At 38.7% G+C, this 15473-nt stretch overlaps 1 long non-coding RNA gene across 2 annotated transcripts in view; it reads right to left on the bottom strand.

The window, feature by feature from the left end:
- Positions 1-228: 228 nt before the first annotated feature.
- Positions 229-15473, bottom strand: part of LOC308548779 — a 73970-nt gene continuing 58725 nt past the window's right edge. The window contains exons 2-4 of one of the 2 annotated variants that reach the window (XR_013997672.1): positions 13790-13895; positions 10080-10869; positions 229-1635 (exon numbers count right to left, since the gene is read on the bottom strand). This is a non-coding gene — a long non-coding RNA (uncharacterized lncRNA). The remainder of the gene's footprint in view (positions 1636-10079; positions 10870-13789; positions 13896-15473) is intronic. The other variant, XR_013997671.1, reaches the window with a different exon arrangement.

Below are 15473 nucleotides of genomic sequence, written 5' to 3'. Positions count from 1 at the left end.
AAAGTTGGAGGAGAGACTCCAAGTGGAATCGCTTGGCAGCTGCTAAGGAGTCTCCAAATCCGCACCCTGGCCCCCCGTCCAAGCAGCCAGTAGGACCCCCCGACAAATACCCAGACTTATGGGAGAGTCCTGGAGCTGTCCCACCACAGTCACCAGAATATGAAACCCCAAAAGTCAGCATTCGTGCAGCCTGACACTACCAGAACCAATAAGTAGAAACAAGGATTTAATCTTTATGGCACTTTATTCAGATGGCTGGGAATCTGAGAAGATGGTGGGTTATGGACCCTAAAGACCGTCTTACATCTCATTTCAAGCTGACCTTTTTTATAAGGAGAAGAAAAGTGGAGGTAAAGGAAAGGATTTGGAATTCAGGAAAACATAGGTGTGGGGTTTGGGATGCAGGGAAAAGGTTAATCAGATAAAAGCTGCAGTCAGGCGATTTTCTGAGCATCCTTTCATCAGCTGGCTGGTGATTCTTTATCTGCGTCCTGGGCTCTCCCTGGAGCACAGTGGCTCAGATATCACCTTGATCACTTCAGTCCTCCTGGGGCACAAAGATCCAATTGCGTGTGGGTCCCCTGGAGTCAGGGTAGGTCCAGTCATATACTTCAGTTCCTGGAACAATAGCTTTCTGAATATATTAGTTACCAAGCCTGTAAACTATATAACTAAAGCTAAAAATTTTAGTTAACTTTATTGTCGTTAATCATTTCATAATGTATATGTATTTTGAATCATCATGTGGTATGATTTAAATATATTACAATTTTATTTGTCAATTATACCTCAGTACAGCCAAGAAAAAACAAACATTTACTGAATACCTAATATGATATATTAGACTCAAGAGTACAAACATTAATAAGACAAGATCCCAGATATTTAGTAGCTCTGCCAAGTCAAGGAAATAGACATGAAATTGAGTAATTACAACCCTGCATGGTAATAAGTGTTATAATTTCAGCACACTCAAAGTGCTATGAGAGCATCTACAGCAGGAGCACTAACCAAGCTCAGGTAATCATCCAAGAGTTACAGAACCTCCTCACCTTCCACACCCCCCAGATGTTGGCTCAGCTATCACTTTATTAGTGAGACCCCCTCTTATCAGCATGTTCTCCACCCCTCCCTTAGATTACTTTTCTTTTTTTGGGGGGTAGTAAAGTGTAAAGGGGTCAAATATACGGTAATGGAAGAAAATTTGACTTTGGGTGATGGACATAAAATGAAATATACAGATGATGTATTACAGAATTGATAACTTGAAACCTATATAATTTTTAACCAGTGTCACCCCAATGAATTTAATTTAAAACCAAAACAAGACAAAAAAGAACTGAAACAAATGTGTGGCAGGTGGAAAGTGGAAGGATGTGGGATAAATGACTTAGTAAGTGGAAGGGAGACCCCAACAAGAACCAATTATGTTCACCCCAGAGAGGCTGAGTGGGGCAGGTCTTCGGGTTCTGTGAATGGTGGGTTGAGGGATGAAGTTAGGAAGGTCTCTGTGTGGAAGAGGCATACTTCTGTGCCCTGGGCAGCCAGGTAAGTATTCATCCTCCAGCTTCATCCCAAGAGAGACACACCAGACTGCAGAACACTGGGTACAGAGGCCGTTGTGAAGGCAACATGCTAAAAAAGAAAGTTTTAAGGAAAATTCTACACAGACAAAAGTGGAATCTCCAAGCACTTTCCCCCTTGACTCTTAGAGTGCTGACAGCCAGGCTTGTGCAAGAAGCAGAAGACTGGAGCACCCCACAATACTAGCTGACCCAAGAAGAGAAAAATCATTCTAGTTATTGACAACACCTTTGTATTGCTCTAGGCCCTCTTCTGTTAATTCTATAATGAAACCAGCCTTTAAATAAACACTTGGCTCAAACACAAAGAATTACAATCACTCTGTGTGTATGTGTGTGTTCTTTTTACTCTTAAATATGTGTAAATAGACACAAATCACATTCAGATAAACTTTTAACTTTATAAAAGACGGGGGGGAAAAAAAAAACAATGAAAAAGGAACTTAAAAGATATAGAGACAAAGCAGGGGAAATTTGCCAAGAGAGCTGTACTACAGAATTGTATACTTGAAACATTTTTTATATATATATATATATGGGCAAAAGTAGGTCTACAGTTGTGAGTACACAAAACAGTTTATTCTTGTATTATTACTTATTCATTATTGTATTATTTATTTGTATTACAACTACAGACCTACTTATACTCACCTCTGTATATAAATATATATGGAGAGAGTCATCAGAGAGATAAGAGAAGGCACTGCAACAATGGAACAAAAGCATAGTGCTAATAAGTATGAAAAGCAAATATCTGAAGAGTGTTTAGAGATGTGTTTTCTAAATGGGATAGCAAGAAAAATTAAAGTTAATAGAGTGGCAGAGGATGGAGTTGAGGAGTTTCCTTTAAAAGTCTACCTAGAAGACAATGAGATGGAAAAATAAGAAAGGCAAAGGTAAGAAGTTTAGAGATTTATGACAGGGTGAATAATTACCAGCTGATAGGTGCTCAAGCCAGAGCAAACAGAGAAAGTGGAGGAAAGGAAGTCATCAAAGAAATAATATCTAGTTTGATGAATGGGCGGACAACATATACAAAAGCACATTATTTTAAAATGACAAAATACCAAGGGGAAATGAGATCTTAAGTGCTTCCAGAGACAAACTAGATCACACCCAAGGACTAGGAATAGGAATGGCGTTGGCCACCTTGACAGCAGCGCCAGAAGCTCGAAGACAGTAGAGCAATTTCTTTAACATTCGAAGGAAAACAAATTTCAGCCTGGTATCCTATACTCGGGTGATAATTAATTGCACATAAATGCAAGTAGTAAGCAGACATTTTCAGGGAATCCCCAGTGTGACGGTGAAGGGAGGTCCCTGAGCCTTGACACGCCCTGGCCGGAAAGCAGCCGGCCCAGGCTGGTGCGGGAGAGAAAGGACTCAAGGAAGACAGGCGGAGTGATTACTGATTAATTATCTCAATGGATTTTGAAGGGAAATTTTTACAACTTTGCCAGTTGAGAAAGAATTTGTGATAAGGTAAAACTGAACAAATTATTAAAGAAGTGCCATTGACTTTGCAACAAGAAAATAAAGATACATAAGGAAGGAAATGTAAATATAACATACTGCTTGGCTTAACCGTGAGGTTTATTTACATAGCTGTGGTAATATAAAACTCCAAACAGTAATTTATCCGAACACTATTGCACCCAGGACTTCCCAAGCAGCAATGGTGTGCAAAGACCTGCACGGGCTCTGGCACGACACTGCACAAAGTTAAAGCCCCCACTCTACACACTTGTGTGACGCTGGGCAGGTCTCTTAACCTACTGAAGGCTGTCAGTACCTGATCCATGCAGGTGGTGTAAATATTAAAAGAAATTATGCACTTGAATCACTAAGCAAAGTAACTGAAAGATAGAAAGCTCTTAGCAAACACTGTCCATTATTATGAATATCATCAGGATTAGCATCTTCATCAGATTGTTTCATGAGGCCTAATGTCGTATTTGCTTTATTCGCCAAAATATAAACTTAGTGGGGGCAGAAACTAAATCTATCTTGTTTAAAAAAGAAAACCACTACAGGGACTGGAATATAGTAAAACTTCAATGAAGGTTTGTTAAATATGCAATCCTTATGCACTACAAAAATAATTCCAAACCTAAATGCCCGTGACTCCCCACCACTCTGCCACCCTAGATTTCAAGGTGTGCACTCAAAATTTCATGCTAAACATTTCTATCTAGATGTATAATGAAACACTCACATTCAACATATCCTTAATCAGTAATTACCTCAGGCCTCCAAGTACCTTCTCATCCTGACTCCTCTTTTACTATTAGTGGAAACACAGTTGTCCCAGTGAACTGGCCCCAAACCTCATAGTCATCTCTAATTCTTTCTTATTCCTTGACTTCTACATCTAGCCAATGTTGTTCATATCGACAATACTAGTGACAAGGCTGAGTCAGGGGTGATGGTAGGGATGATGGCCATCAGGTGAGGTTATGATAAACAAAACTGATCACCGGCCCTGACATTAAGTTAACCTTTAAATACCAATGGGAAGCCTGGCTGAAGGAACTTCCCTTGTGCTGAACTGTTCTTGAAATAACATGGGGTTCAGAATGCTTATTTTGGTATTTATATCCCCAAATTTATATTAATCATTTATTAATGAATTTGTAATGATAATAATCTATCATACCATCTGTGTGTTATAAAAAGTAACCTCAGGCTTTTCATTTATTCTGGAGAGTCTAATTTTGAATTTAATAGTGACAAGTAGCAGAGTTGGTTATGCCAAATGGTCCTTTGATACCTAAGGTTTTCTGCATAATCAGAAACTTTCCAATTCACTCTTTTTTAGAAGTATGTTTTTATTGATTTCAGAGAGAGAGAGAAAGGGAGAGGGAGAGAGAGAAAGAAGCGTCAGTTGGCTGCCTTCCACATGCACTCTGACCTGGGATCGATCTGCAACCTGGGCATGTGCCCTGACTGGGAATTGAACCTAAGACATGTTGGTGCATGGGATGGTACTCAATCAACTGAGCCACACCAGTTGGGGCTACCAGTTTATTCTTGCTCCTTTCTTATATCTTATTTACCAAAGTAGATGAGGGGAAAGTTATAAAATGATGGAAAGAGTTAATGCAACCAGTGATACGCTGGGTGAGTAACAATTGGGATAACAGGTGGGACCGAAGATAGGAAGGAGAGATAGGACAGGCCTAGGATGATTGAATTGGCTTTGGCAAATGGAGTAGCATGTGTGTGTGACACATAAAAGTTGTGTTGACAACACCTGGATCCCACATCTTCCTGACCATATGGCCAGGATATATTTTCAATAACAGAACATGCCTTAGAACCATGGGATGAAGGTGCCCTAGATACCAGGAGCTTCATGAATCACTTGGGCCTGCTGTTTGTTGGCTCAAAATGTCAAGGGCATGACCTACAGCTCCAGCCTGGTTTTCCCTATTAAGTCCCAACAGATACCTCCCAGGAGGCAAATGATGTTCCTCCACCAAGCTCCAGCTTCAGTGAAACTGTGGTTTCCAAATATCAGTTTCAGCTTTTTTTCTATGTATTGACTTTTAGTCCTTCAACAATCCACTACATCTATCTTCCCTCCTTTTACCTTTATTCAAAGATAACACAACATCCTTCTTTTAAAAATACCCCCCACACACACACGAACAACACACCTGGCTAAGGATTTTTGCACATATGAGATGGACAAGATTTACATACTAGCTTCTGGCCTGGGTGACCAGCTGTCTCTGAGCCACTAACCTAGGTGCTTAGAAGTATTAATTTAATTAATGTTTCTAACAACCATGCAAAGTAAGAACTATTATTATCCACATTTTATAGATGAGGAAATAAAGGCCTAGAGGTGTTATGTGAATGGCCCAAGATCACACAACTAATAAGTGGTAGAAGTTGAGTTGAACTTCAGCCGCATAAAGTCATATCACATGCCCTTGAAGATTACACACTACTGTCCCTACTGGCAATGTGAAGAAGTACAACTTTAATTAATGGTAAAAACCAAGGTGGATCAGCAAACAGAAGCACAAAAGGTAGATACAGAGCAGGTGTTTTGCTTAAAGAGGCTGCAATTTTGAGTTGTTTGTCCAGTTCCACTATATTTAGGGTTTCTTACTCAGAGAAGTCTCACTATGTGGCTCTTCCTTAAGAAGTTCTTTTCCTACTTTCAATTTTTTTATTCTCAAGATAGCTGAATGCAAAACAAAATACAGGGTCACTCTGCTTTAGCTCTTTAAGTTATGTACCAGCCCAGACAAAAATGGTCACTCAAGTACCCTTTCCTTAGGCCCAAAATCACAAGATCACTGGATTAGAGGCTGTAGAGCACCACTCAGAGCCCCTGAGCCCACAAAGAAGCATTCATTCCCCAGCTGCTGGAGGCATTGGCTATTGACAGTTGAGTTTGTCTGTTGCATGTTAGGACACAAATTATGTCCCTACAATTTCAAGAAGATTGAAATCATATCAAGCACATTCTAGGATCACAATGGCATGAAACTAAAAATCAACTACAATAAAAAAATTCAAAAACATTCAAACACATGGAGGCTAAATAGCATTCTATTAAACAATGAGTGGGTTACTAATGAGATCAAGAAAGGAATTTTAAAAAGACTACCTGGAAACAAATGAAAATGAACACACAACCACCTAAAATCTATGGGACACAGCAAAAGCAGTCCTGAGAGGGAAGTTCATAGCATTACAGGCCTATCTCAACAAACAAGAAAAATCTCAAGTAAACAATCTAACTTTACACCTAAATAATTAGAAAAGTACCACAAGAAAAGCCCAGAGTAAGTAGAATGAAGAAAATAATAAAGATCAGAGTGGAAATAAATAATACAGAGACTGAAAAAAATCAATACGAAAGATCAATAAAACCTAGATCTGGTTCTTTGAAAAGATAAACAAGATTAATGAACCTTTAACTAGACTTATCAACAAATAAATAGGGAGGACCCGAATAAATAAGATCAGAAGTGAAAGAGGTAAAGTAACAAACTGATATCACAGAAATACAAAGGATTATAAGAAAATACTATGAACAACTCTATGCCAACAAATTGGATAACATGGGCGAAATGGACAAACCGCTAGAAACATGCAGTCTTCCAAAACTGAATCATGGAAAAATCATAAAACTTAAATAGACCAATAACAACTAATGAAATTGAAGCAGTAATTAAAAAAACTCCCAGTAAACAAAAGTCCTGGATGGGATGGTTCAAAGGCAAATTTTACCAAATATTTGAAGAACTAACACCTATCCTCTTTAACTATTCCAAAAAGTTCTCAAGAGGAGGGAAGACCCAAGCTCTTTTTATAAGGCCAGCAGTATCCTAATTTGAAAACCAGATAAAGACACTACAAAGAAAGACAATTATAGACCAGCATCCCTGATGAGCTTAGATAGAAAAATCCTCAACAAAATATTAGCAAAAAGGATCCAGCAATACATTAAAAAGATCATACATCATGATCAAATAGGATTTATTCTGGACATGCAATATTTGAAAATCAATAAATGCGATATATTACATAAACAAAATGAAAGATAAAAATACATGATCATATCAATACATACAGAAAAAGCATTCAATAGAATTCAGCATCCATTTATGATAAAAACTCTCAGTAAAGTGAGAATAGAGCGATCATACCTCAACATAATAAAGGCAAAATATGATAAATTTACAGCCAACATCACACTCAATGTGCAAAAACTAAAAGCATTTCCCTTAAAATCAGGAACAAGATAGGGCTGTCTGCTTTTACCGCTCTTGTTCAATATGGTACTGGAAGTTCTAGCCACAGTGATCAGAAAAGAAGAAAAAATAAAAGGCATCCCAATTGGAAAGGAGGAAGTAAAACTGTATTATTCTCAGATGACATGATATTGTTCACAGAAAACCCTAAAGACTCCACCAACAGACTTCTACATTTAATAAATGATTTTGGCAAAATAGCAGGATATAATATCAATATCCAGAAATTGATGGCACGTCTATACACCAATAATGAACTATCAGAAAGAGAAACAAAGAAAACAATCCCATTTACTATTACAACAACAACAAAAGAAGGTACTTAGGAATAATTTTTTAAAATATGTTTTTAATTGATTTTTAGAGAGAGAGGAAGGGAAAGGGATATAAAGGTAGAAACACTGATGAGAGAGAAACATCATCAATCAGCTGCCTCCTGCACACCTCGACTGGGGATGGAGCCAGCAACCCCAGCATGTGCCCTGACCGGGAACTGAACCGCCGCCTCCTGGTTCATAGGTTGACGCTCAACCACTGAGCCACACTGGGCGGGGCCTTAGCAATAAATTTAACCAAGGAGGTAAAAGACTTGTATTCAGAAAACTATAGGACAGCCCGGCCGGGCGTGGCTCAGCGGTTGAGTGTCAACCTAGGATCCAGGCGGTCAGGGTTCGATTCCCGGTCAGGGCACATGCCTGGGTTGCGGGCTCGATCAATGACTCTCTCATCATTGATGTTTCTGTCTCTCTCTTTTCCTCTCTCTGAAATCAGTAAAGATGTATTTAAAAAAAAAAAAGAAGAAAACTATAGGACATTGACAAAAAAACTGAGGAAGATAGAACCAAATGGAAGTATATGCCATGTTCCTGGATTGTAAGAATTAACATCATTAAAATGTATATACTACCCAAAGCAATGTATAGATTCAACATAATTCCTATTAAAATACCAATGACATATTTCACAGATCTAGAACAAATATTCCAGAAATTTATATGGAACCAAAAAAGGCCCAAAATATCCTTAGCAATCTTGAGAAAGAAGAACAAAGTTGGAGTGATCACAATACCAGATATCAAACTATACTTCAAGACCATTGTAATCAAAACAGCCTGGTACTGGCACAAGAACAGGCATATAGATCAATGGCACAGAACAGAGAGCGCAGAAATAAACCCACCTTTTTATGGTCAATTAATATTTGAAAAAGGAGACAAGAGCACACAATGGAGAAAAGACAGTCTCTTCAATAAATGGTGTAGGAAAAATTAGATCCATGCAAAAAATGAAACTAGACCACCAATTTACACCATATACAAGAACGAACTCAAAAATGAATAAAATATTTAAATGTAAGTCATGAAACCGTAAAAATTCTAGAAGAAAAAATAGGCAGTAAAATCTTAGCCATCTCTCTTAGAAACATTTTTGCCAATATATCTCCTAGGGGTAAGGAAAAAGTAAACAATGGGACTGCATCAAACAAAAAAGCTTTTGCACAGCAAAAGAAACCATCAACAAAACGAAAAGGGGAACACACTGTATGGGAGAAGATATTTGCCAATGATACATCTGCTAAGGGGTTAATTTCAAAAATATATAAAGAACTCATACAACTCAACAGAATTAAGACATAAAATAATTCAATTTAAAAATGGACACTGGTCCAAAGAAGATATACAGATGGACAAAAGACATGAAAGAATGTTCAATGTCACTAATCATCAGAGAGATGCAAATTAAAAGTACAGTGAAGTATCACTTCAAACCTGTCAGAGTGGCAACCGTCAATAAGTGAACAAACAACAAGTGCTGGTGAGGGTGTGGAGAAGAGGGAACCCTAGTGCACTGTTGGTGGGAATGCAGACTGGTGCAGTCACTGTGGAAAACAGTATGGAGTTTCAGCAAAAAAATTAAAAATGGAGCTGCCTTTTGACCAATGATCCCACTTCTGGGAATATATCCTAAGAATACTGAAAGTGATATTTACAATAGCCAAGATCTGGAAATAGCCCAAGTTCCCATCAGTAGATGAGTGGATAAAAAGCTGTGGGATATTTGCACAATGGAATACTATGCAGCTATAAACAAGAAGGATCTCGTACCCTTTGGAACAGCATGGAAGGACCTAGAGATTATTATGCTAAGCAAGATAAGCCAGTCAGAGAAAGACAAATACCATATGATGTCACTTACATTTTCTTTGTAGGTTTTGGTGGGCTGGGGCCCTGTCCAATCATCTTTCTAGCTTTTGGCACACTTAGTGCAAGAACCCCCTTCCTGTGCCATCTTCCCCCATGGGGGAGACTCCCTGGCACACAGACGGACCATCTACAGTAACATAATCACTTCATAAATTTACCATATTCCTGATGTGTTTTCTCTTGTAGCATTATATAACATGTTTCTCTGTTTCCTGTGAGCCTTACATATTGGAACTCTGAACTAAAATCTTAATTAAATACAGATGAAACATTTTAGGCAAGGGTATTTCAAGGGCAGTGCTCTTGCCTCACATTGCATCACACCAGGGGGCCCCAAGGTCAACCTGTCTGCTGTCAGCGAGGCAGACAATAATGATAACGGTTCCCTCTATTTTAAAGGTACATTTCACCTTTTGAAAAGTGCAAGTGATCTCTAGGGTGACACTTAGCCTCATCCAAATATTCTATTTCCTCACAAACGCTTGCCTATGGTTCTAAAATTCATTGATAATAATTACCTGAATCAAATATGTCAAGATGGCAAACGGTGATTCTTGTGGTATCATCTCTCCTACGTGTGTTAGCTGGCAATCTTCTGCAATATTCACAACAATTTTTCCTTTAAGAGGCAATGTGGTCATCGTTTAGGCGATTCACCAACATTCAAGTTTTTCCTTCCTTCTAAGTATATGATGGGTGTATCACAGATCTTTTTCTTCAGTTACAGACAACCCCAAAACCTTAGTGGCTGATATCAACAAACATTTCTTGCTCACAGTTCTGTGATTTGCCTGTGTCTCAGCTGTACCTCCTCTGGGCTTTGTTTTAGGGTCTAGATCAGCGTTTCGTGTCTCTCAAGCGGGGAGTCTGAAGGAATTAAGAAGAACAAATTGGTAATTACAGAATAGTCTCAGAAATGTAAAGCGCAGCATAGGGAATACAGTCAATAATGTTGTAATAACTCTGTATGCATCAGATGGGTACTAGGTTTATTGGGGTGATCACTTAGTAAGTTATAGAATGTCTAATAACTGGGTTGTACACCTAAAACTAATATAATATTGCATGTCTACTATAATTGAAAAATAAAAAATTATTTGAAGTAAAAGAAATAAATAAAATTGGGGGGGGAGAAGTGATGGCTCCTAGGGGTTGCTCTTCTTTTGCTGGATGGTGTGAGTACAAAAGAGTAAAATCCTGAGATGCCTCTTAGAGTCTCTGCTTCGGGCCAACGCACTGTCACTTCCGCCCACACTGCGTCAGCCAAAGCAAGGCCCAGGTCAGTACAGGAGGAATTTTACTCTGTTCCTGCATAAGAGAAAAGAAGGAAATTATTTCCTGAAAAATTATACAATCTTCCATTGCGGGATTGAACTCTTCCACCCTCCTAAACTTGGACATGGCCATAGAGTTTGCTTGAGCCAATGAAATATGGTGTGTTTTCCAGCACCTTCCTTCCTGCTGCCACAGACCAGCAGCGTTCTAAATTATTAAGTCCCTGTCACTTTGCCTCCTTGAGAGAGGGTGATGTGAAGCAGAACACCTGCTCACTCAAGACAGAAATGTAGTAAAAGTGAAACATAAACGCCTTTGTTTTAAGCCACTGAGATTTTGATGTTTGCAGAAAAATGGACCTGTCCTGACTAATGCAAAGTAAAGCTTAAATATTTCCTTTTAGTTACTAATTTTCAGAATAAAGAGTTGTGTCCTAAGAATCTTCATTATAGTAAATAAGATTTTATTTCCTCTTTCTCCTTTTTGGTTTTTTATTTTGTTTCTTTTATTATCATTATGGGCTCAGACATTTTTATTGATACAATCAATCATATCAATGATTTGATGCTCATATTTTCCTGAACGTGGCCAATGAGAGCCCATTCACCTGCATCCTTTAACAAGACCCCAGTTAGTCTTTACTATTTTCTAGCAATCTGATACCATAATAGATCTTAAGCTCACCTTAAATTTTCTCTGCCTCAAACACAGAACTGGCTTTTTCTTTAAGGATTCTTGGTTCTTTTTGGTGAGATAGTTTAGGAAACAGTATCTGAACGTCAAGTGGACTCACTGTTACTGAAGCAAAATGGTTTCTAAGCTCTTTCACTGGACAGAGCATATTCTTACATTTTTTCTCTCTCTGTCCTCTGTACACACACATATATGTATGTGTGTTTATATATGTATCCATATATCATATAGACATATATTATGTTGATATAAATACATATAACTATGTATATTGTATATAGTACATGCTATATTTTACATAGATTATGTGTAGCTTATATCATATACGCTTGAGCTCGTACTGTTATTTCCTGTCCTCTCATCACATTAACCTCCTTGTTTCTATTTGTTTTCTCTTTTTTCATACATTGAAAACCTCAGACCCTAAAATGATCAACAGAAATGCAAAGCAACACCACAATGAGATACCACTTCACACCAGTTAGAATGACTACTGTATTATCAAAAAGTCAACAAAGAGCATGTGTTGCACTATTGGTGGGAATGTTAATTGGCACAACCACTATGGAAAACAATATGAAGATTCCTCAAAAAACTAAAAGGAGAGCTTTCATACAACCCAGCAAATCCCCTTTGGGGTATTTAGTCAAAGAAAACAAAGACACGAATTTGAAAAGATATATGCACCCCTATGTTCATTTCAGCATTATTTACAATAGCCAAGATATAGGAACAAGCTAGGTGTTCATCAATAGGTGAGTGGGTAAAGAAGACGTGGTATAAAAAATGTACTATTACTCAGCAATAAAAATGAATGAAATCTTGCCATTTATGACAACATGGACGGACCTAGAGGGTATTATACTAAGTGAGATAAGTCAGACAGAGAAAGACAAATACCGTATGGTTTCACTTATATGTGGAATCTAAAGACACAAATGAACAAACAAAATAAAAAGACTGATAGAAACAGAGATCAAACTAATGGTTGCCAAGCAGAGGAAATTGGGGATAGAGTAAAAGGTGAATGGAAATATAGTCAATAATATTGTAAGTTTGCATGGTGACAGATGGTTACTAGACTTAGTGTGGTAACGACATCGTAAGATATATAAATGTCAAATCACTATATTGTATGCTTGAAACTCATATAATATTGTATACCAAGTATTCTTAAATTAAAACTACTGTTTTCCTTAACTGCTTTATTCTACACTAGACATGCTATAATTTCAAAATTACAACATCAACAATAAAACTACTCCATGAGAAACCAAAGAATTTATATGCATATATGTACAGCCCAAGGGCACGGACAATGGTGGGGAGAGGGCCTGGGGAGGGAAATGGGACAGGGTGGAGTGGGTAATTGGGGAGAAAAAGGGACATCTGTAATATTTTAAACAAAAATAAAATTTTTTTAAAAACCTGCAAAAAAACCCCACAAAAAACTCCGTGAAATTTAAGATTCCCTTGAGTTCTTTTTGTCCTTAGAAAACATGCCACCAAAAGATGAACCATCAGAGTCCTATGTGCAAAAGACACTTGAAATAATTCATTTTACATATGTTACTATCTATTAGACGTGCAATTAAGTTAATTTGTTACAGTTTTTAGTTGGGAAGACAAAACATGTTCAGTTTGTCCTGCACAAGGATCCCAGGGCAGCTTGCTTTGTCACCTGCGCCCCTCTTTTGGACAGACTGTGTCGCTATCACAGTTACTGTTCTGCCTTCTGTTCCTAAACTAAACTGTCCACTCCAGTTTAAGAGAAAATCATCATTATAACTCTTGAACGAGACCTAGAAGATTAAACTAGCATGTGTAAAATTGCCAATGGGATGAGGAGATGATTGCAGGGGACACGGAATCAGTGGAGGGAAGATGAAGAGAAAGGGCTACAGCTCGAGAGAAAGGGCCGTGACTATCTGTGACCGCTGGGGGGAGAGGCTAGTTATGGACATCAGGTGCAGGGAACACGCTCCAGAGAAGGCAGAAGGAACCCGGTCAGGACCTTAACGTGTCTGTGCATGATCAGCTGTGTTCTGGTTCAAAATAAGCTCAAACAAGAGGAAATGCATTTACCCCAAAACAAAACACAAAAAAACAATAGCAACAACCAATTTTAGCAGTTACTTTTGTAATGATTTCTTTCTACTAGCTCATTCAGTCCCTCTGGTAGCTCTATGAGGTAGGCCCTGTGATTATCTCCATTGTATTGATCTGGAAATGGAGGCAAAAGGAGGTTTTTGTAACTTACCGAAAGTCATGGAGATAGTAAGTGGTAGCGTCAAGATTCCAACCTGGGGAGTCTCGTCCAGAACCCAGCACATCATAAGCAATTCCCCCAAGAGCCGTGTACTCAGCTGTGGAAAGTTAAAGGATTATTCAAGACAAATGAGAGTGTCCACTGTCTATCAGCTGGTGATATAACTATTTTGAGGACACCCTCAAAGCATGTTTTCAATTCCGCCACTTAATCCCAAAGTGACTATGGAGTAATTTTCTTATTTAGAAGCCACATTTTACCCAACTCTACTACTCAAATAGCAGGCTATGACAGCCAGTTTAAAACTCTACTTGATCATATTGTGAGTGGACCTGTGAGCACAATCTGTATAAGTGGGAAAGTTATGAGAGCTCAGAGGCTGGTTTGCTGTGCTAATGTAAACTCCTGTGTTTAGTTGGTTTTGTTTTTTAGGTTTTGTTTACTTATTGTGTATGTGTGACTTTACCCTCCTTCCATATGTGGGCTCTCAGTTTCTCTCTCATCCAAGTATTTAAACCTGTGCTCTAGGCATATAGCTTGGTTTTTGGTAGAAACAACTCTCTGATCTTCCTATGCCAATTTTTAAAATGTTTTTGTTGATTTTTAGAGAAAGAGGAAGGGAGAGGGAAAGAGAGATAGAAACATCAATGAGAGAGAAACATCGATCTGACTGGCTGCCTCCTGCACTCCCCCTAATGGGGAGTCAAACCCACAGCCTAGGCATGTGCCCTGACTGGGAATTGAACCCATGACCTCTCGGTGCATGGAACGATGCTCAATCAACTGAGCCACACCAGCCAGGCCCTTATGCCAATTTTATTAGTAAGTAATGACCACAGGGTGCTCCACTGATGAATCTTACAGTTCCAGGGCACCCTGCCAAATAAAAAGTAAGAAATGAAAAAGGCAAATTCCATGGTGTAAAGTGTTGAGAAAGCACTCTTCCTCTTGGTTCCCAATTTAAAATCATGTAATTGAAACATATGGCCTTTACTGTTTATACTTTTTAAAAATTGAGCACAAGAGTTTAGACATCTGTCCTTGGCTCCCATCCAGCAGCTGGGCTACTCCTGTGAAGTCAAGTCAGGCAGGAAAAAATGAATGAATGCATGCATTCATGCATGAAATATCCATTATTCTCCTGTCTCTTTGCTCTGTGTCGATGCCATTATTTACCTGAGGGCATGATTACAAGAAGGATAGAAAGCATCTGGAGAAAAATGGGAAAGGGCAGGGCCGCTGCTCAAGAGAAAAGGCTAGCCAACTGCAACCTGTGGAAAACAGAATAGTCTGAAGAGGTTGGAGAATGCCCATAGCTAATAATTCAGGTGATACGAGACACAAGAAAACCCAAAGATCCCAGTGGATCTTTTGCTCATGTTCTAGTTCAATGTATGTGTTCCTGGTCGAGAGCTCTTCTCCAAGCAGTGACTCAGATGCCCAGTTTCCTTTTATTTGTGTTCCATCTTCAAGATTTGCTTTCCAGCATCACCACTGATAGCAATATCCAGTGAGCAGGCCAAAAAATAGAGAGCGGAGAAAGTCCATTGGCTTTTAAGGCACCTCAGCCTGTAAGAGGCGCACATCACATCCACACACGTGCCATTGGCCCACAGTCCCGTCTAAATCCAGGTGGCCCCTGGAAGGGGAGCATGAATTTTGGATGGAAAGTTAG

The sequence above is a fragment of the Miniopterus schreibersii genome (genome assembly GCF_964146895.1).
Source record: "Miniopterus schreibersii genome assembly, chromosome: 19".
Taxonomy (NCBI): Eukaryota; Metazoa; Chordata; class Mammalia; order Chiroptera; family Miniopteridae; genus Miniopterus; species Miniopterus schreibersii.
Note: the sequence above shows the minus strand (reverse complement) of the source record. Positions and strands in the feature narration are given on the sequence as shown.